The sequence below is a fragment of the Ictidomys tridecemlineatus genome, chromosome X (assembly GCF_052094955.1).
Source record: "Ictidomys tridecemlineatus isolate mIctTri1 chromosome X, mIctTri1.hap1, whole genome shotgun sequence".
Lineage (NCBI taxonomy): Eukaryota > Metazoa > Chordata > Mammalia > Rodentia > Sciuridae > Ictidomys > Ictidomys tridecemlineatus.
In genome coordinates this window covers 24,860,163-24,882,319 of record NC_135493.1, presented here as the reverse complement: position 1 = coordinate 24,882,319, position 22,157 = coordinate 24,860,163, and the positions used below count along the sequence as shown (strand labels likewise).

Here is a 22,157-nt window from a genome sequence, read left to right as displayed (position 1 = left end):
CAAATAAAAAACATATTTAATAAGAAATGTATCTGAACTCAATGAAATTATTTGAACTTCCAGGTTCTAGAATTTGCATTTGATATTGAAATGAATCAGAATCATCTCTTATGTGTTATTCAGGCTTAACAACGGCACCTTCATGGCATTTAATACATGAAAGAAGCTGATTTAATGCAAATTATGTAAATTAATTTATAAAATTCTCAGAACAATCCAATGAGGTAGGCACTATCATTAGTCTCATTTTTCACACATACCAAAAGAGACATATTGAGGTTAAGCAACTTGCCCAAGGTGACATAGTTATTAAGTGGTAAAGATAGCTTTTAAACACAATTTGGATATACGTGGACAAGGAGATATATATTATAAATGAACCTTAATATTATTTAATTGTGCACTGTCATCTCAGGCTAAAATGTTTATTTTCATGGGAAAAAGGTCAGTTTTAAATTTCTGGTTAAAGTATTCACATTTTCTCTACTGTGTCCTGCTCCCTAAGCATATTATCAAAAACTTGATGATATCAAAATCACCATTTTCAGAAATTTTACTAATTGCAACAGGAAAAAGATTAGTTTACAATGGAAAATCTTGGAAGATATTAAATATGTATAAAATCATGTTATCTGTGAACAGTGATAATTTACTTCTTTCTTTCCAAAATACATATAATTGAAGTTTTTTGTTTTTACTTCTCAACTTCTAATACTATGCTGACTGGAAATGGTAAAGTTGGCCACATGTCTTGTTCCTAATCATAGGGAAAATGTTTCATTCCTTCACCATTGTGTATGTTAACTGTGGGTTTTTCATACATACCCTTGTCAACTTATTATGATTCATCCCAATAAAAACTTAATGAGCTGAAAATGAATTTAAAACACTTACCCTATTGAAAATAATACCTTAGCCAAGCCTTACCCTTAAGGGTGTTTAAAATGCTTATTATTAGCATAGTCAGGCAAAATCATCTTACACATGCCTATTTTATAATGAAATTGAATTCTTATGTATTTTATTTATACTTTTCCAGAGTGATAAACAGAATGGTTTATGTGTCCTTAACGTTAAAGTACACAACTAAAACACTGGGCCTAAAGAATGCTTAAAGCACTAAACAAGTTAATTACTGAATGATGGGGATGCTAGGGTGACAAGCCCATCAATTTCTGACGGAGAGCTGTGGCTTACTGCTGCTGTGAACCATCATGAAAGACTATCCCATTGAACATCACTAGAATTGGAAAAAAATAAAATTCAGAATTCCAAGTAAGATATCCACTGAAAAATTATTGCTTTTACACTAATATGTCAAAACATTGCATGTTGGAGACAATCTGTGTATAGCTGTCAATTCATTCCTACTGTTGTAACAAAATACCACAAAATGTGGAGATTATAAAAAATAGAAACTTATTTCTTTCTGTTCTGGGGGCATAGAAGTCCATAATTAAGAATCTAACAGATTAAGTGTCTGGTGAGTGTTGAGAGCCACAGCCAAAGGGGCCCCAGCAAACTTCCAGCTGCCAACTGATTGGCTCCTCTGCAGTGATGCTCATTCCGCTGTTTCCCCGCCCTTTCAGACCACGGAGCTACTCATTGGGGGACTTTTTTGGCTCCGCCCACCAGCCAATCGTCTCAAGAGCAGGAGGAGTGGGGGAGGTTGAGAGGCTTGTGGGAAGCTGGTGGTGGTAGTTGGGCTCTGAGGGTTTTCCTGGAGAGCTGTGTGGTATGGTGTGTGGTTCTAAAAATAAAGTTCGTTTTCTTTTGACAAGTGGCTCCTGAATTGTGCCCAGCCAGACTGCGGCAGGTGAGTACTTGCTTTGTTTTCCATAGATGGTGTCTTCTGGGTTTTCACATAAATTAAAGGACAAGGGATTTTGTCCAAGTCTCCTTAAAAAAATAATGGCATAATCCTATTAGTAAAGTATTCTCCCCTAAGACTTTATCACCTCATAAATTTCTCACCTCCCACTATCACCTTCAATTTTAACATATGGATTTTGGAGGATACAAAAATTCAGACTATAGAAATGGTATTTATTATGTTAAAAATTCCTTTTTATTTTGTTTGGAAAGTGTGTTGAGTTGTATAATATCATTTTCTACATAATTTTATTTTCATTTTATTATCATAATTTACAACATTGATTTTATGATGTTGAAACATCCCTGCATTTCACATTAAATTGTGGTGTATACTCCTTTCACTATGCTGCTTAATTTGTCTTGATAATATTTTGATGAAGATTTTTGCACCCATATTCATAAGGTATATTGGTATTTAGCGCTCTTGTAATATCTTGGTCCAGCTTTGGAAGGAAGTATCCCCTCTTTTAAACATTGTTCGAAGAGTGGAATCGTTGTTAATTCTTTCTTATGTTTGTTAGAATTCACTAGTAAGCCATCTTTTCCTGGGCTGCACCTTGTTGGGATGTCTTGTGGTTCCTTAAGATATGAAGGCATATTATTGGTTTAATATAATTCTTTTTTCTTACTATGTAAAGAATATATATTTCTCCCTTAGCAATTATTTTGCCACATCCCACGTCTTAGTATGTTATATTTTCATTTGTCCCAAAGTACTTCATAATTTCTCTTATAAATTTTTTGACTTTGATTGTTTTTGCATGTGTTAATTTGCATGTATTTGTGGATTTTCCAGCTTTCCTTCTCTTAATGAAGTCTAGTTTCTTTCCATTATGATATTAAGGATATTTTTGCATGGTTTAAATTTTCAAAAAATTTTAGGATTTATTTATTGAGCTAAGAATGTTCTATGTGCACTTAAAAAAAAATATGTGTTCTGCTTCTCTTTGGTGGAGTGTTTTTGATGTCCTTTAGGTCCAATAGGTTTATAGTGTTGCTCAAATTTCTTTGTTGTTCTTCTGTTTGTTTTATTAATTATTGCAAGTTGTACATTGACATATTTAAAAATATTGTAGATCAATTTCTCCCCCAAATTTTATCAACATTCATTTCATATATTTGGGAGCTCTGATGTGCAATACAGAATGTTTTGTTGTAATATCTTCTTGGTAAATTGGCAGTATATAACGCTCTTTTTCTGTAGGAAGATGTTTGACTTAAACTTTGTTTATATCTGATATTACTATAACTTACCTCACTCTACTCTGATTATTATTTTCATAAAATATATTTACTCCATTTTTAAAATTTAAATCTATTTGTGACTTCAGAGATAAACCAAGTCTCTTATAAGCAAAATAAAATTGCATCATGTTTATTTTTTCACTCTGTGAAACTCTGACTTTTAATTGGGAAGTTGAATGCCTTTACATTTAAAGTAATGATTGATAAAGAAATATGTACTTTTCCCATTTTCTTTTCTGTATGTGTTAAAAATTTTTTATCCCCATTACCTCCATTACTGCTTTCTTTGTCTTAAGTTGATTTTGTAGTGTTTTTCTTCCCACATACCTTTGTGTATATCTGATAGATATTTTCTTCATGATTATATAGAGATTGGTTATAACATCATTAAAAATATTTTAGTTGTAGATGGACACAATGCCTTTATTTTATTCATTTGTTTTTTAAAATATATTTTAGTTGTTGTTGTGCAAAATACCTTTATTTTATTTATTTATTTTTATGTGGTTCTGAGGATGGAACCCAGCGACTGGTATGTGCTAGGCTACCACTCTACTGTTGAGCCACAACACTAGCCCCTATTTACTTATCTTTATGCAGTGCTGAAAATCAAATCTAGTGCTTCAAAACATGAAAGGTAAGTGCTCTGCCAATGAGCTAAGACCCCAGCCCTATTTATAGCATCTTAATATTATAACAATGTAATTCAAATTGATAACAAGTTTAACTTCAATTTCATGTAAAACTGGGTCTCTTTTTTTAAAAAAGAGAGAGAGAGAGAGAGAATTGGGGGGGGGCTGGGATATAGCTCAGTGGTAAATGTTGAGAGCCACAGCCAAAGGGGCCCCAGCAAACTTCCAGCTGCCAGCAAGCTTCAGACTGCCCCAGCAACATCTAGCTGATTGGCTCCTCTGCGGTGATGTTCATTGGGCTGTTTCCCTGCCCTTCAGACTGCCAGCTGATGATTGGCTCACAGCTGCCCCAGCAACATCTAGCTGATTGGCTCCTCCACGGAGCTGCTCATTGGGTGACTTCTTTGGCTCTGCCCACGCAACCCAGCCAATCGGCCTCAAGAGGAGGAGGATTGTGGGAGGTTGAAAGGCTGGTGTGGGGGAGAGAGGCTTGTGGAAGCCGGTGGTGGCAGTTGGGCTCTGAAGGTTTTTCCCTGGAGCTGTTTTGTTTGGCGTTTGTAGTTCTAAAAATAAAGTTAGTTTCTTTTTGACAAGTGGCTCCTGATTTGTGCCAAGCCAGACTTCGGCATTTGGTGGCTCGCACGGGGAGCAACTGAGGGTAAGTAAACTGCTCGCCCCTGAGGGCAGGGCGAGAGGATGGGGAGCCATTCTAAGATTCCTCTTTTGTTTTGCTTCATTTTTGTTTTAACTTGCCTGTCCCTGGAGATGAGTGAGAGGGAAGAAAAACCACTCACATCTGGGGAAAAACTATTTGCGTTTGAGGAACAGATAGGGAGAAAGGACGGATGCATATGTCAGGAGGATAGAAAGGCTGTTATAATGATTTTGTGTGGTTCCCTTTTTATTGGATTCTGTCTCGGTTTTGTTTGGCGTCATCTTGTTGGGTTGTATTATAGTAGAAATACGGGATCAGCAATTAGTAAAAAACAAACCGAAAGAGTGTTAAGTAAATTGTTAGAGGAAGGAAGCTTCCCAGTAAAACCAAGAGCAGTCAGGGCATACGTTGATGTAATACAAGAATATAGCCCATGGCTTTTTAAGGAGGGGTTGTTAGATATATCACAATGGAACCATCATGGTGAAGATTTAAAAAGAATAGAAAAGAACAACCCAGGGACTCTGCCAGTTGGCACATTGTCATTGTGGACGTTGGTATCTAGTTTGCTTAGTCCAAAGCCTTCAGTTCAGACAGAGGTAGAGGAAGAAGAAGACATATTGATTCAAGTAGAAGAGGAAGTCTCTCAAGTTAGTCAGACAGAGGAAAAGATTCAAGTAAAAGCTCGAGCTAGTCAGAAAGAGGAAAAGATTCAAGTAAAAGAGAAGGTCTTTCGAGATAGTGAGACAGAGGAAGGAAGTTTAGAGCAGAAAAATCTATCAGGGGAAAAGTTAAAACAGGTGACTGCTAATAAGACCCTTTTGTTAGAGAGCGTAAGTGTCCAACCAACAGCACCGCCTCTACAGGAGACTGCTACTAACAGCATTCTATCACCAGAGGGCGTAAGTGTTCAACCAACAGCGCCACCTCTACAGGAGACTGCTACTAACAGCACTCTATCACCAGAGGGCATAAGTGTCCAATCAACAGCACCACCTCCATATGCTAAGAGACTCCCAACCCCCGCAGTTGATAGTTTGGATCCTGAGACAGGATCTCAAGTATGCCCTGTATTTGAGGTAGGAGGGCAGCGAACTTACCAGGGTTTAAATTTCAAATCAGTGAAGGAGCTAAAAGAGGCTGTAGCAACCTATGGTCCTCAAGCACCCTTCACTGTAAGCTTGGTCGAATCCATTACCAACTTAAGCATGACGCCAGCAGATTGGGCTAGTTTGTGTAAAGCTGTGCTAAATGGAGGACAATACCTGTTATGGAAGGTTGCCAATGAGGAATTTTGCAAGGAGACGGCTAGTCGAAATGCAGCAGCTGGTTATCCTCAGAGAAATCTAGATATGTTGTTAGGAAAGGGACCTTATGAGGATCGGCAGCAACAACTTGCATATGATCCTGGTGTATATTTACAAATTGCTGTAGATGCAGTTAGGGCATGGAAGTCTTTACAAGAACCTGGAGGTTTACAAGGTCAATTATCTAAGATAATACAAGGAGCTAATGAACCTTACGCTGAATTTGTAGATAGGCTTATTCAAACAGCTACCAGAGTTTTTGGGAATACAGAACAAGCAATGCCATTTATAAAACAACTGGCTTATGACCAAGCGAATCGTTGGTGTAGAGATATCATTAGACCATGGAAACATGAAGATTTAAACACATATATTAAATTATGTAGAGACATTAATGAACAAGGGCAAATTGTGGCAGCTGCAGTAAAACAAGCTTTAGATGCCAGAGACATTAATGAACAAGGGCAAATTGTGGCAGCTGCAGTAAAACAGGCTTTAGATGCCAGAGACATTAATGAACAAGGGCAAATTGTGGCAGCTGCAGTAAAACAGGTTTTAGATGCCAGAGACATTAATGAACAAGGGCAAATTGTGGCAGCTGCAGTAAAACAGGCTTTAGATGCCAGGCCAAGAACATGCTACAATTGTCAACAAACAGGACATTTTAAAAGGAATTGCCCCATAGGAGGAGGGTTTAACAAAACTAGGTATCAAACAAGTAGAATACCGGGTATTTGCCCACGATGCCGTAGAGGGAGACATTGGGCTAATGAATGCCGTTCTCAAACCACCATAGAGGGTACTCCATTATATTGGGCTAATGAATACCGTCCTCAAACCACCATAGAGGGTACTCCATTATCAAAAAACGAACAAGGACAAGGTGTTTATCCACAATATCGTGGACAAAGGCATCGGGCTCCGTTGCCAAAAAATGGACAGGGGGCCCCAATGCTCCGGGGCCCCAAACCACAAATATACGGAGCACTGGAGGAACCCAGCAACCCCAGCAACCCCATCAGGGTAGTGCCCAGCACATCAGATCCCTCATCAGACAAACCAGAGGGAGCGCAGGGTTGGACATCTGCGCCTCCACCAAATCAGTACTAACTCCAGAGATGGGAGTTCAAATCATTCCCACAGGGGTAAAAGGACCTCTTCCCAAAGGAACAGTAGGCTTATTATTGGGACGCAGCTCTTCTACTCTAAAAGGACTTTTGATAAGTCCTGGGGTAATTGATTCCAATTATGAAGGTGAAATAAAAATTATAGCCAGTTCTCCAAAGGGTATATCAGTAATTTCACCAGGAGATAGAATAGCACAGTTACTAATAATACCAAGCCTACATGATAAATTTTCCAGTCATGTTGTAGAAAGAGGTTCCAAGGGATTAGGCTCCACAGGTGTAGATTGGGCTATGCTTTCTTTAAATTTAGATTCTCGCCCCATGCTAAAACTAAATATTCAAGGACATGAATTTAATGGGCTACTGGATACAGGTGCAGATCTTAGCATCATCTCTCGTCAAGAATGGCCAAAACATTGGCCATTACAACAAGCCACTCAATCGCTTCGAGGCCTAGGAGTGGCGACTAATCCCGATAGAAGTGCAATGCTATTAGATTGGAAGGATCCTGAAGGATGTGAAGGAACTATACAGCCATATGTATTGGATCATCTTCCCGTAAATTTATGGGGACGAGATGTCTTAGATCAATTAGGTTTGACATTAACAAATAATATCAATCAAAATGCACCCACTATTATGGCTAGACAAGGTTTTAGGAAAGGAAAAAGATTAGAAAGACAAGAACAATGTATAGCAGCACCAATACAAATAGATCAAGGAACAGACAGACATGGGTTGGATTTTCACAAAGGGCCACTGAGACAATAAAAATTACATGGAAATCAGAAAGACCAGTATGGGTTCCTCAGTGGCCCTTGACTAAAGAAAAGACACAAGTAGCCCATGATCTGGTCAAACAACAATTAGCGGAAGGACATATACAACCTTCTGTATCTCCCCATAATACTCCCATTTTTGTCATCAAAAAGAAATCTGGTAAATGGAGATTACTGCAAGATTTAAGAGCCATTAACAATGAAATGGTCATTATGGGACCTGCTCAATCGGGGATTCCTCAATTGTCTGCTTTGCCAAAAACTTGGTATGTTTTAGTTATAGATATTAAAGATTGTTTTTTTTCAATTCCAATTCATCCTGAGGATAGTCCACGTTTTGCATTTACTATCCCTGCACTAAATCATGAAGGTCCTGATCAGAGATATGAATGGAAAGTACTCCCTCAAGGGATGGCTAACAGCCCAACTATGTGTCAAATTTATGTTAACAAAGTAATCCAGCCACTTAGAAATCAAAATCCTGAACTACAAATATTTCACTATATGGATGATGTGTTATTGGCACACAAAGCTAAAAACACATTGCTAGAATGTTATGCCACACTTACAAACTTATTAAAAAATTATAATCTAGAGATAGCAATAGATAAAGTGCAATTAAATTTTCCAATTAATTATTTAGGAGTTCTATTATCCTCAACCATGGTCCGTCCACCAAAAATTCAAATACGAGTAGATCAACTCAAATCACTTAATGACTTTCAAAAGTTATTAGGAGACATAAATTGGATAAGGCCTTATCTAGGTATTCCAACAGGAGAATTGGGACCTTTATTTGATATCCTAAAAGGTCCATCAGATCCAAATTCACCCCGAATGTTAACGCCTGAAGCAAGAAAGGCATTAAAAATCATTGAAACATATATGGAAAATATGCATTTGGATAGAATTGATATAAGTTTGCCTTTATTATTTATTGTACTACCAACAAAAAATATTCCTACAGGAGTATTTTGGCAAGAAGGTCCATTATTATGGATACATTTATCTTATTCTCCTAACACTATTCTTACTAGATATCCTGAGGCTGTAGGACAATTAATACTCAAAGGAATAAAAACAGCAAAGGCAGTGTTTGGAATTTCTCCCCATAAAATTATTACTCCATATACTATGAATCAAATTGATGAATTAGCTAATGAGTTAAATACTTGGGCAATAATAATGTGCAAATCTAATGTTTCATTTGATAACCACTTACCATCTAATCCTTTATTGTCTTTTTGGTCATTGCATCCTGTAATTTTTCCAAAAATGACAAGAAAAACACCTATCATGAATGCTCCAAATATATTCACTGATGGGTCAAATAATGGTACAGCAGCAATAGTTACACCTGATCAAACTTTTACATTTTTAGTACCCAAACAATCAGCTCAAAAGGTAGAGCTTAATGCAGTATTACAAACTTTTGTGATGTTTAAAGATTCTGTATTTAATTTATTTTCTGATAGCCAGTATATAGTTAATGCTATAGTATCCCTTGAAGATGCTGGTAGAATTTCCCCTTCTTCTACTGTTTTCTCTTTGTTTTCCACTATACAAAGTTTAATCTGGGACAGAAAAGATCCATTCTTTATAGGACATATCAGGGCACATACAGGATTGCCTGGAGCCCTTAGTTTAGGCAATGATTTAGCAGATAAAACTACACGTGACATACATATTTTCTCTGTACTAGAAGAAGCTATAAATTTTCATGAAAGATTCCATGTCAATGCTAATACTTTACAAAAGCGTTTTAAAATAACTAAGGAACAAGCTAGACAAATAATAAAACAATGTCAAAATTGTGTGACCTTTTTACCACAAGTTAATCTTGGAGTCAATCCTAGAGGATTGATGCCTAACCATATTTGGCAGATGGACGTCACACACTTGCCAGAATTTGGAAAATTAAAATATTTGCATGTTACAATTGATACTTCTTCTGGATTTTTGATGGGCTCCCTTCATGCCGGCGAAAAAACTAAAGATGTTATAGCTCATTGCTTACAAAATTTTGCCACTGTGGGCATTCCAAAACAGTTAAAAACAGATAATGCCCCTGGTTATACGTCTACTTCTTTTAAACAATTTTGCTCATCATTTGGCATTACTCATATAACAGGAATCCCATACAATCCACAGGGACAAGGCATAGTTGAAAGAGCTCATCAAACTATTAAAATGTACTTATTAAAGCAAAAAGATGGAATTGGGAAGGGGTATATATTCCCCAAAGATAAACTTAAAATAACGCTTTTTACTCTAAACTTTTTAAATTTGGATTCATCAGGACTTAGTGCTGCAGAAAGGCATATGTGTCCAAAAAATGTACATAAGCCCAAGGTACTTTGGAAAGATATTCTAACAGGACAATGGAAAGGTCCTGACCCAGTAATTGTCTGGAATCGGGGGTCTGTTTGTGTGTTTCCACAGGAAGAACAGCAGCCGATTTGGATTCCAGAGAGATTAACCAAGGTTCTGACCCAGAACAGCAGCCGATTTGGATTTCAGAGAGATTAACCAAGGTTCTGACCCAGTGATTGTCTGGAGTCGGGGGCCTGTTTGTGTGTTTCCACAGGGAGAACAGCAGCTGATTTGGATTCCGGAGAGATTAACTAAAATCCTGACCCAGTGATTGTCTGGAGTCGGGGGTCTGTTTTTGTGTTTCCACAGAGAGAACAGCAGCCGATTTGGATTCCAGAGAGATTAACTAAAGCGATTTCTACAGACCAAAAAGAAGATGATTTAGCTCAAATCCATAATAGCTGATATCCAAAACTCCAATTTGGCTATCCTTACATCTGCGACAGAACCAGGATGCTTTTTTCAATATCTATTTTATTATTGCCCTTTCCCATATCATGAAGTTCTATTTTATTTTTTTGAGCTCATACAGACCTAGGTTAATGTTTTGCTGATCAGTTCTATTTTTTTTTTTTTTTTTTTTGACTATAGAGTTTTTAAACATTGCAATAGAGATTTTACCTGTAAAAAGTTATAAGGCCTTTACTATTGTGTTATGTGTTGTATGTATTATGTTATGTGTGCACACTTGTGTTTTGTGTTATATGTTTGAATGTACGTATGTCCAATGTACATATTTCTATATATCATATATGATGAGCGCTCATGAAAAGATGGATCCAAATATTTTTTTTTTATTCACGTGATTTAAATGGTTTAATTTAAATTGGGTAAATAACTGTTAAGAATTGTTTTAATATGTAAACAAAAAAGGAGGTTAACAGATCTGTTTGTTTACTCTCACCTTTCGTTTTCATTATATTTAATAATTCTCTTCACTATAATGTAAATTGTTAAGAAAATTGTTTTCTTTTAGTGCCTTCTGAAATGTTACCTAATTTTTTCTTTAGTCATTATTGCCAGAATTTCTATCTTCAGATGAAGATAATATAAATTGTTAAGAAAATTGTTTTCTTTTAGTGTCTTCTGGAATGTTACCTAATTTTTTCTTTAGCCATTATTGCCAGAATTTCTATCTTCAGATGAAGATAATATAAATTGTTAAGAAAATTGTTTTCTTTTAGTGTCTTCTGGAATGTTACCTAATTTTTTCTTTAGTCATTATTGCCAGAATTCCTATCTTCATCCCTGTGCCGGTGAAGACAAAGATAAAACTAATCTACAGTTTCTGCAATAGCCATCACTGAACTGCTTACAGAACTTGCACTGAACTGCTTACAAAACTATGTGTCACTTGTATGCATTGTGAACTATCTGTTGGTGCAGCGACTTGTGGTAGTGTTGGGGTATTTTTGCTGATGATGTCATCGGGGGTACAATTTTCCCAAAAGGAGCCGTCAATTGACTTGGTATATCTTCCTCCCTTCTGCTTGTCATGATCATTCAGCTAAAATTTGGGGGTCAACAGAGGTGAGGCAAAGAACCTCACCACCCCCCCACCCCCCCACCCCCGCTGAGACCTCTCCACAGGTGTGGCTGTATACTGGACCGGTAGTCAATGACGGGTAAGATCCAATTACAATGGTACCAACCTAAGACAGGAGGCTGACGCCCTGAGGTCAGCTCATCCGAAGACGGGTAAGGACCATATGTATTGGACAACCTAAGGCAGGCACGGTCCATAAGCCACATGCTTGTTGTTTAAACAGAGAGGGGGAGATGTTGAGAGCCACAGCCAAAGGGGCCCCAGCAAACTTCCAGCTGCCAGCAAGCTTCAGACTGCCCCAGCAACATCTAGCTGATTGGCTCCTCTGCGGTGATGTTCATTGGGCTGTTTCCCTGCCCTTCAGACTGCCAGCTGATGATTGGCTCACAGCTGCCCCAGCAACATCTAGCTGATTGGCTCCTCCACGGAGCTGCTCATTGGGTGACTTCTTTGGCTCTGCCCACGCAACCCAGCCAATCGGCCTCAAGAGGAGGAGGATTGTGGGAGGTTGAAAGGCTGGTGTGGGGGAGAGAGGCTTGTGGAAGCCGGTGGTGGCAGTTGGGCTCTGAAGGTTTTTCCCTGGAGCTGTTTTGTTTGGCGTTTGTAGTTCTAAAAATAAAGTTAGTTTCTTTTTGACAAGTGGCTCCTGATTTGTGCCAAGCCAGACTTCGGCAGGTAAAGCCATTGCCTCACATGCATGGAGCCCTTGGTTCAATCCCAGTTCCAAAAAAAAAGATTTTTGGGCTGGGGATGTGGCTCAAGTGGTGCGGTAGCCCACTCGCCTGGCATGCATGCAGCCCGGGTTTGATTCTCAGCACCACATACAAACAAAGATGTTGTGTCCGCCAAAAACTGAAAAATAAATATTAAAACAAAAACTAGGTTTCTTAACAGCTTTACCTCCTCACTCTGTTTAATGATATCACAAATTAAATCCTTGTATACTGTGTACTTATGAAAATAGATGTTGAAATATGTTTATGTATTCATCATTTAGTGATCACTTAATGATCATTGAATTCATCATATAATGATCATTGAGTGATCATTAAATCATTTTTGCCCTTGCATTTACTTAACTAGAAATTTTTATAATTTTGTACAGTTTATATTAATGCCTTTATTTCAATTAGAAGGACAATTAGAAGGATTTTCTTTAATATTTTTTTGTATAGCAAACTTAAGAGTATATAACTCCTTCAATGTTTATCCATGAATATCTGAAATTCTTCCTCATATTTGAAGGACAGAATTCTTGGTTGAAGGTTTTTATTTTTTTAATATTTCAAATATATCATATCACCACCTTATGACCTCCAAGGAATCTACTGAGAAATCTATTGGAAATCTTATTGATGATATCTTCTAAATGAGAAGTTTCTGTTTTCATTGTTTTTCTTTTGATAGGTTATCATGTGGAAACATACATTTCTTTGAAATTTTCCTGCTTGGATTTAGTAGAGCTTTTTTGATATGTAGATTGATGTTTCTACATAAATTTGAGTATTTTCTGCCATCTTCAACAATAATCACTTTTATTCTCCTTTCCTTCTGTTACTCCCATTATATGTAGCTGGTCTGTGTAATTTTTTCTAATATGTGTCGTCTGAGCACCATTCATTTTTATTCATCTAGTTCAATTTTATTACTCAGTCTAGACAATCTTAGTTGTGTGATCCTCAAGTTCACTGATTCTGCCTTTAACATGCTCAAATCTGATGCTTAAACCCTCTATTCTCCATTTCATTTTCCTTTTGAACTCTAGAATTGCATTTTAAAAAGCAATTTTTATAACCTTATTAATATTCTATATCTGCTCAGGATTTTCTCATATTAACATTTAATTTAGATGTTGTTCCATTTTAATTTTGAACATATTTAAAATAGCTGTCTTAAGGCATTTTCCTATGAATCTAAAGTCTAATTTTAGTAGTAACTATCATTGATTTTATGCTCCCCCCACATATTCATCATACCACATTTTTATTTTTATATGCCATAGTTATTGTTTTACAACAAGAAATTTAAAATAATTTAATTTGAAACTCTGAAAATCAAATTATTTTCCCTCTTAGGCATTGTTGTTAGTGCTATTTGGTGTTCCTTGTTTAGTGGCTTTCTAAATAATGTTCTCATTATTTTCCAATCCATTATATAGAAAAAGATAACAGAAGGAAAAGAATTCTACTTTCCCAACTATAGCTGTTTGTCTTTTCAGTCTTTTTTCATCAGTAAACTGGAGGTATAAAATATTGGAAGAGTAGAGATTCATGAATAAATATAATAAAATCTGTCTTTTATGCATTATATTTTCTGTTCTGGTAAGAGCTATACACACACACACACTATATGTATATGTTGTACACATATGTAAATACCTATAAAGCACTATTAAATTCTACATACATATATATTACATGTATAAATGTAATATATATATATATATATATTACTGATTATACCAATTGTGCTTGAATTAGTTCCACTAAAGCACTTCTAAAACTGATCTTCATTTATACTATAGATACATTATAAAGCTATTAATGCATTAACATTTTAAGTTAAAGACTAGGAGTTTAAATCTCCTTATAATGATATGCCACAACTAGATAAATCAACATGATTTATTGGTATTATTTCTATAATCCTAGCTCTCTTTATTTTATTCTATTCTAAAATTTCAAACTATACTTAATTACATAAACTTTTTCCCAAAAAATATAAACCTTTTGAGCATAAACTCCTTGAGAAAAAAAGAACAAAAATATTTGCCACTTTTATTACCCCTACAATAATAGGATTGCCCAATATCATTCTTATTATCTCATTTCCCCTATCTTATTTCCTTCACATAACTGACTACTTAATAATTACTTAGTGTCATTTTAACAATGATTAATTCAGGTAGTATTAAAACAGATGATAATCATACATAATCTAACAGGGTATACTTGCTCTTTAATACTTATTTCACTAGTATATTTAATGGATCCACAAACTTACTATGACTTCTACCACTTTTTTTCTACTGAATTTAGAAACAGCAGTTCCACTATGAGCAGGAGCAGTACTTAGTGGTTTCTGCCATAAAATCAAGCATCCCTAGCTCATTGCTTCCCTCAAGAAATATCAGTTCCTCTATTACCTATATTGGTTACTATTGAAAATATTAACCTCTGGTGGACTAATAGCCAATGTTACATCAGGTTACATACTTATGCACCTAATAGGAAGAGCAACATTAGTCTTTTATAATATTTATTATTTAGTTTTAAGTGGACATGATATCTTTATTTTACATTTATGTGGTGCTGAGGATCGAACTCAATGCTTCAGCATGCTAGGCAAGCACTCTACCACTGAGCCACAACCCAGCCTCATAACATTAGTCTTAACATCTATTAGTCCTCCAACCACTATATTAACTTTTATTATTCCAATTCTCCTAAAAATTATTAAATTTACCATAGCTCTAATTCAAACATATGTAGTTACCCTCCTAATAAATCTATATTTACATTTCAGCTAATGACCTGCCAAACTTGTGCCTATCATACACACACACACACACACACACACACACACACACACACACACACATATATATATATATATATATATATATGAATGTCAGAATATATACAAATGTAGGAGCTATAAGATATCAGTGATTTGCATAGAGAATAAGCTCTCATTTGCTGCTGCAGAAGCCTGGAAAATCATAACAAAATATTGCCATACTATCTAAGCAAGTACCTACTTTGTGTTCTAGGGTGAACTTTGCTGGGTGAAAGTGAAAAAGGCATAGAGAAAATTTTATTCTGGATAATTCCAGTCAGAAATATGAAATGAAGTCCAAGTTGTTTTCTTTTTTAATCTAGTGGCTCACGTAATCAGTTGAATATGGTTGGGAAACTGAAGAGTAAAGCATAATTGCACTTGGGGTGTAGTTTATTTCTTCTACATATGGATAACCATCTGTCCCAGTACCATTTGTTTAAAAACTTGTCTTTTCTCCAATGTATATTTTTGGCACCTTTATCAATGATCAGATAATTGTATCTTTGTATGTTTGTCTCTATGTCTTCTATTCTGTATTCTTGGTCTATGTGACTGTTTTAATTCCAGTACCATGCAATTTTTTCATCTATATCTCTGTAATATAATTTGAATTGTGTTGGGTTTTATACATCTATCGGGATGGATTTGTCTTCCACTCTAACGTGTGGACCTTTTCCAAGCATGATTTTCTCTTGCAAAAATGTCCCAGAGCAATGAAGATTGAGACCTCTCCTCACAGGTATGTTATCCAAACAGTCTGTGTAAATTCCTTCTGTTTTTGATGTAGGAGTGGATATTCAGAAGTGGGATCAGAGGGCCCAATCCAATCCAATCCATTCCTATTTTGGACCTGGTCATTCATTTTGGTTTTTGTCTCTTTTATTCTTGTACTAAAGTATAGCTGAAGTTTGAGTGTTGGTAATTTGTGTATGGAATCAAGGTGTACTGTCTTATAGATTAGTTTACTTTAGCAGTAGAGTGTATACCCTCTGAACATGTAGTGTCCCAGTAGAATCCAAGCACCTCACAGAAAAGGGAGAAACAAACAATAGCAACAACTGATGCAAGCAATATACAGCATAAAAATAAATATCCAGTGTCTACTATGATATCCACATTACTAAGTAATGCAAAAACAGGAATGGAAGTGTCAGCAATTACCAACAGCAATAACAATAAATAACTGTGAATTAGATGTGGCATTAAGGTAAACCACAGGGATCAACTAAGTCATGACAGCAGTAATAATTGCAACATTAATGGTGGGGCAGAAGTTATATAAACCAAATAGTTTTTAAAAATGGTAAAAATATAGTTAATTAAGAGAATACAAAATGTGACAGTAAGATCAAAGCCAGTTTAGAACATTCAAAATATGAACAGAGAATTCAGTAGCGATGTGGGAAATGATGGTTATAAAGAAAGAGGAGAAATACAGAGTGCTTTTTGAATACCAGTTTGCTGTCTAGCCTCTGGAGCAATTAAGCTCAGGGTACTTTTCTGACCTATATAGGTTTTTTTTGTGTCAAATATGTGTGTTGTGTTTCTCTGTGTTATCCCTCTGCTCTTTGGTTAACCTGTGCCAGTTTACTGTTGCAACTGGCTTGGCTCCAATGTACTCTCTTGTACTTTGTTCAATTCACCTGAATTTCTGAAATTCTAAAATATTTCAACTCTCCAATATTAAATTCTAAAGAAATCCCTCTTTTGCCTGTCTCACTGAGAAGCATTACTCCTGTTGCTTTAAATCCCCACTCAGGGAAGAGGGAAGGGAGGGAAAGGAAAGGGGCAGGGGATTAGCAAGGATGATGGAATGTGATGATCATTATTATCCAAAGTACAAGTATGAAGACACAAATTGAGTGTCAACATACTTTATATACAGAGATATGAAAAATTGTGGTATATATGTGTAATACAAATTGTAATGCAAAAAATACATGTATAAAGACGTGAATTGGCATGAACATAATTTATATACAAAGATATGAAAAATTATGCTCTATATGCATAATAAGAATTGTAATTAATTCTTCTATTGTGTATTTAAAAAATAAAATCAATTACATAAATTTAAAAAATAAATAAATCTCTAGTCATGGAGCAACTGGAAATGCAGCCTTTGTCTTATCTTCCGTCTTGAATCTTTCCATGTTCTTTTTTTGTTAATGTACTATATTTTATCCTCTTTTAGAACAATTTAGTTTATATAATTTCTGTCCTCATTATCATGTTTTTTTTTTTAGTTAACAATATTGCATGTGGTATACTTGACATCTGCTGTATACTCTAATTCTAGATCTACATCATGGTCATTTATTGTTGTTGTGATTGTTAATTCCTGACCCTGACACTCCTCTTTTTGTAATAATTATTGTTATACATGTCATTATAGGTTCCAGGAATTTATTTTAATGCTATATATTGTTTGCATCAGTTATTGCTGTTGTTTGTTTCTCCCCCTTCTGTGAGGTGCTGGAAATCTACTGGTACTCTATGAGTTCACAGAGTAAAGACTTTGCTGCTGATATACACACACAAACCAGAAAAGAGAAAGCACACCTTGCTCCACATACAAACTAATCCTGATGAATCTTCAACAATATTTTAACATAAAACAATGTGGAGAAAAATAGCAATCTGCATTTGGGGTAAAATTGGGAGTTCATAACCCACTTCAATCTAATGTATGAAATATGATATGTCAAGAGCTTTGTAATGTTGTGAACAACCAATAAAAAATTAAAAAAAAAAAAAAAAAAAAAAAAAGAAAAATAAAAACAAGCTGATATCTTGGCCCCAAGTAGAAATGGCTGGGAGTGGGTTTGGTGTCAGGTCCTTATCTTCCACATCCTTGCCAACATTTATTATTATTTGTATTCTTCATGACTGATGTTCAAACTGGAATGTGATGAAATCTCAGTGTAGTTGTGATTTGTGTTTCCCTTATTGCCAAAGAGGTTTATAAAATACATATATATATATATATATATATATATATATATACACACACACACACACACACACACACACACACACACACACACACACACATACTGGGGATTGAACCCAGGAATGTTTAACCACTGAGCCACGTACTCAGCTCTTTTTTGTATTTTATTTAGAGACAGGATGTTGCTGAGTTGCTTAGGGCCTTGCTAAATTGCTGAGGCTGGCTTTGAACTTGCAGTCCTCCTACCTCAGTCTCACAAGCCTCCAGAATTACAGGCGTGCATCACCAGGCATGGCCTAGATGTTGAAAACTTGATCATTTATGTATTGATATTTGGGTTTCCTCTTTTGAGAAATAGCTGATTATTTAATTTGCCCTTTTACTAATTGGATTGTTTGTGTTCATTTGAGTTCTTTGTGTATTCTGCATATAAATCCTCTGTCAGAATAATTGTTGGCAAAATTTTCTCCACACTATAGGTTTACTTTTACAGTCTTGATTGTTTCCTTTTCTGTTCAGATACTTTTTAATTAGATGGTATCCTATTTATAATTTCTGGTATATTAATTCTTTATTTTATTTTCTGAGCTTTAGGGATCTTACTGAAGAAATGGATGTCTGTGCCTAAGTGTTGGAATGTTGATCTATTTTCTTTTAGAAGTTGCAGTGTTTCTGATCTAATTCCTGGGTGTTTGATCTGCTTTGAACTGATTTTTATGCAATAGAGATCTAGTTTAATTCTTCTAATAGTTTTCCCAGCACCATTGTTTTAGACTATTTTCCAACATATTATTTGGCACCTTTATCAAGGGTCAAATGACTACCTAGGTGGATTTTTTTCTGTGTCTTCTATTCTATGTCTTTGGTCATGTCTGTTTTTATGCCAAAGCCATGCTATTTTGTTAGTATAACTATGTAGGATAATTTTAAATCAGATATTGTGATATCTCCAACATTGTTTTTATTGCTTAGTATTGTTTTGGCTATTCCAGGTCTTCTATTCATTCTTCCATATAAATTTTAGGATTGACTTTCCTAATTCCATGAAGAATGTCATTGGTATCTTGATGGGGATTACTTTGAATCTGTCTATTGATTTTGGTAATATGGTCATTTTAACAATATTAATTGTGCTGATCTAATAGCAGGACAGTTATTTCCATCTTCTAGTGTCTCCTTTGATGTCTTTCTTCAGTGTTCTATGATTTGCATCTTAGAGTTCTTTTATCTTCTTTGTTAGATTTATTGTTAGGTATTTAATTTTTAGATTATTGCTATTTGAATTATTTTCTGGTTTTCTTTTTTTTAGAAATCAAGTCTCACACTCTTTTTAATTAAATTGTGTAAAATAATAAAATACTTTAGAAGATTCATTATTTTTTAATTTTAAAATTATTTTGATTGGCTATTATTTAGCTTGACTAACTCAAAATGCTCTTTGCATATGTCCTCTTTTATGAATGTTAATTTCACATTTGAAACTATATCTGAGGATATTCACATTCTTCTTTGATTTGTAGTATTCAAATATTGAGAAAAGACATTTGATAACATTAAGTTTAAGTTCTTTATATCTAATTATTATTACAGAGTTTATCCAAGAGATGCTCTATTCCATGTCTAATAAAGCTAATATATCATGTAGCAATCAAAATGATCAGGATGATATTTTTATGTGAAAAAATATACATGAAAATGTGACATTCGCAAAGGAATCTTAAAGAATTATTGTGCCTAAGGACAAGTTCATCATAATTTAATGAGTCATTTTCAACAAATGCAAAATTATCACCATTATTAATTTCTTAAGAAATATGTGTGACAATAATTTTGCATATTTAAAATTATTAAAATGTATCATCTCACATTTTAATTCCCTCAAATATTTTAATATTTTATTTTCATGTAGCTTTTTAAAATACTTTAGATCTTCCATTTACTGTGAATTAATAGAACATTTTAGGATTTATTCTATGACATATTACTCATGTGGACATACATATGGAAATTAAAAAGTCCCCCAAATTTACATCTTGTTTCAAAATAAGTCACTAGTAAAAATGTCATAATGTGTAATAGATATAGTTTGAATGCTCCAGATGTGTACTTTCAATAGTTTAACATTACTAATAAATCTGTTTTTATTGGTGTATTTTAATTATAAATGACAGAGGGTTTCATAGTGGCATAATCACATAGGCATAAACATAATTTGATCAATTTCACATTAGCCAATCTATGAAATCAGCCTATGTGTCCATCAATCAATGGATAAATGAAAGGAATGTGGTACAAATACACGATGGAATTTTATTCAACAATAAAGATGAATGAAATTATATTATTTTCAGAAAAGTTGGTACAACTTGAGATTATCATGCTAAGTGAAATAAACCAGGGAGACAAATAAATACTGCATGTTTTCTGTTAGTTGTGGAAGCTAGAGAGGAAAATGTCATCATATATTTACATGGGACACTGTTATTGTAGAGGAATATAATCAGGGAGAGTTGGGAAAAGAATGTAAGGTGAGGTATTGGGGAGGTAAATAGATCAAATTATGTTATATGCAATATAAAGATGCCACAATGATACTCATCTAGTTTTATGTTTGTTATCTTTGAAAATTAATTTATTTCATTCAAACACTTGGTGTAAAGAAACCAAATTGCAGGCTGGGGTTGTGGCTCAGTGGTAGAGCACTCATCTTGCATGTGTGGGACCCTGGGTTTGATCCTCAGAACTACATAAAAATAAAGGGAAATAAAGGTATTATGTCCAACTACAACTAAAAAATAAATATTTAAAAGAAAAGATTCCAAATTGCTTTTATTCAGTGTAAAAATTATTATTGTTTTCATTATTTCAAGTTCTTTATGATTCCATAGATATACATTTCCCCTCTTTGCAAGTTCATGGGGGCTGTGGTTTTATTTTTTTAATTTTCTTTTTACTGTAGATTTTTAATATAATTTGAGATGAGATATTATGATGCTTCATCTCAAATTATGTTACTATTCTTTCTCAGTATTGTTGTGGCTATTCTGGGTCTTTTTATCTTCCAAATGAATTTTAGGACTGTTTTTTCTAGTTCTTTGAGAAATGTCATTGATTTTTTTAAGAATTTTAATTTTTGTGTTACAGCATTATAGTTATTGAATATAGTTGGGTTGATTTTGACAAAGGTATACATGCATGGAATTTGATTTATTCCATTTCTATCCCTGTTCCTTCCACTCTTCCTCCCCTCTTGTCTCCTGCTATTCTCCTTCCTTTACCAATATTTCTTTTACACATTTATTTTTTCATTGCTATTGCTGCTTTTTACATACAAATAAAGATAGAATTCCCTATGGCATACTTAAATATGTATTTAAGATGATTTTGCTGAATGCATTCCGCATTTCCTCCCGTTTCCCTTCCCTTCCTTCCTCCCTCTTTTTAAAAAATATTTTTTAGCTATTGTGAATTGTGTTATTATAAACATTGATGTGGCTGTGTCCCTGTAGTATGCTGTTTTTAAGTCCTTTGGATGTAGACCAAGGAGAGGGATAGCTGGGTCAAATGGTGGTTCCATTTCCAATTTTCCAAGAAATTTCCGTACTGCTTTCCATATTGGCTGTACCAATTTGCAGTCCCACCAGCAGTGTATGAGTGTACCTTTTCCCCCACATCCTTGCCAACACTTATTGTTGTTTGTATGCATAATAGCTGCCATTCTGACTGGAGTGAGATTAAATCTTAGGGTGACTTTTGATTTGCATTTCTCTAATTGCTAGTGATGATGAAGGTTTTTTCATATATTTGTTGATTGATTGTTTATCATCTTAGTATATGTATGAAGACATGAATTGGTGTGAATAGACTTTGTATACAACCAGAGATATGAAAAATTGTGCTCTATATGTGTAATAAGAATTGCAATGGATCATGCTGTCACATATAAATTTTTATAAAGGAAATGATTCAAAATATAAGAAGTTAAAAAAAGTATTGGACAGTGTCCCTTAGCTAGTTTCAAACCATTAGAAATGGCTTGGATTAAAAAAATGTATATATTTTTTTAGTTGTAGATGAACATGTTTCCTTTATTTTATTTATTTA

At 34.7% G+C, this 22,157-nt stretch overlaps 1 pseudogene; it reads left to right on the top strand.

The window, feature by feature from the left end:
- LOC101970216 (ATP synthase F(0) complex subunit a pseudogene) overlaps positions 1-15,068 on the top strand; it is an 81,741-nt pseudogene extending 66,673 nt beyond the window's left edge.
- Positions 15,069-22,157: the final 7,089 nt, after the last annotated feature.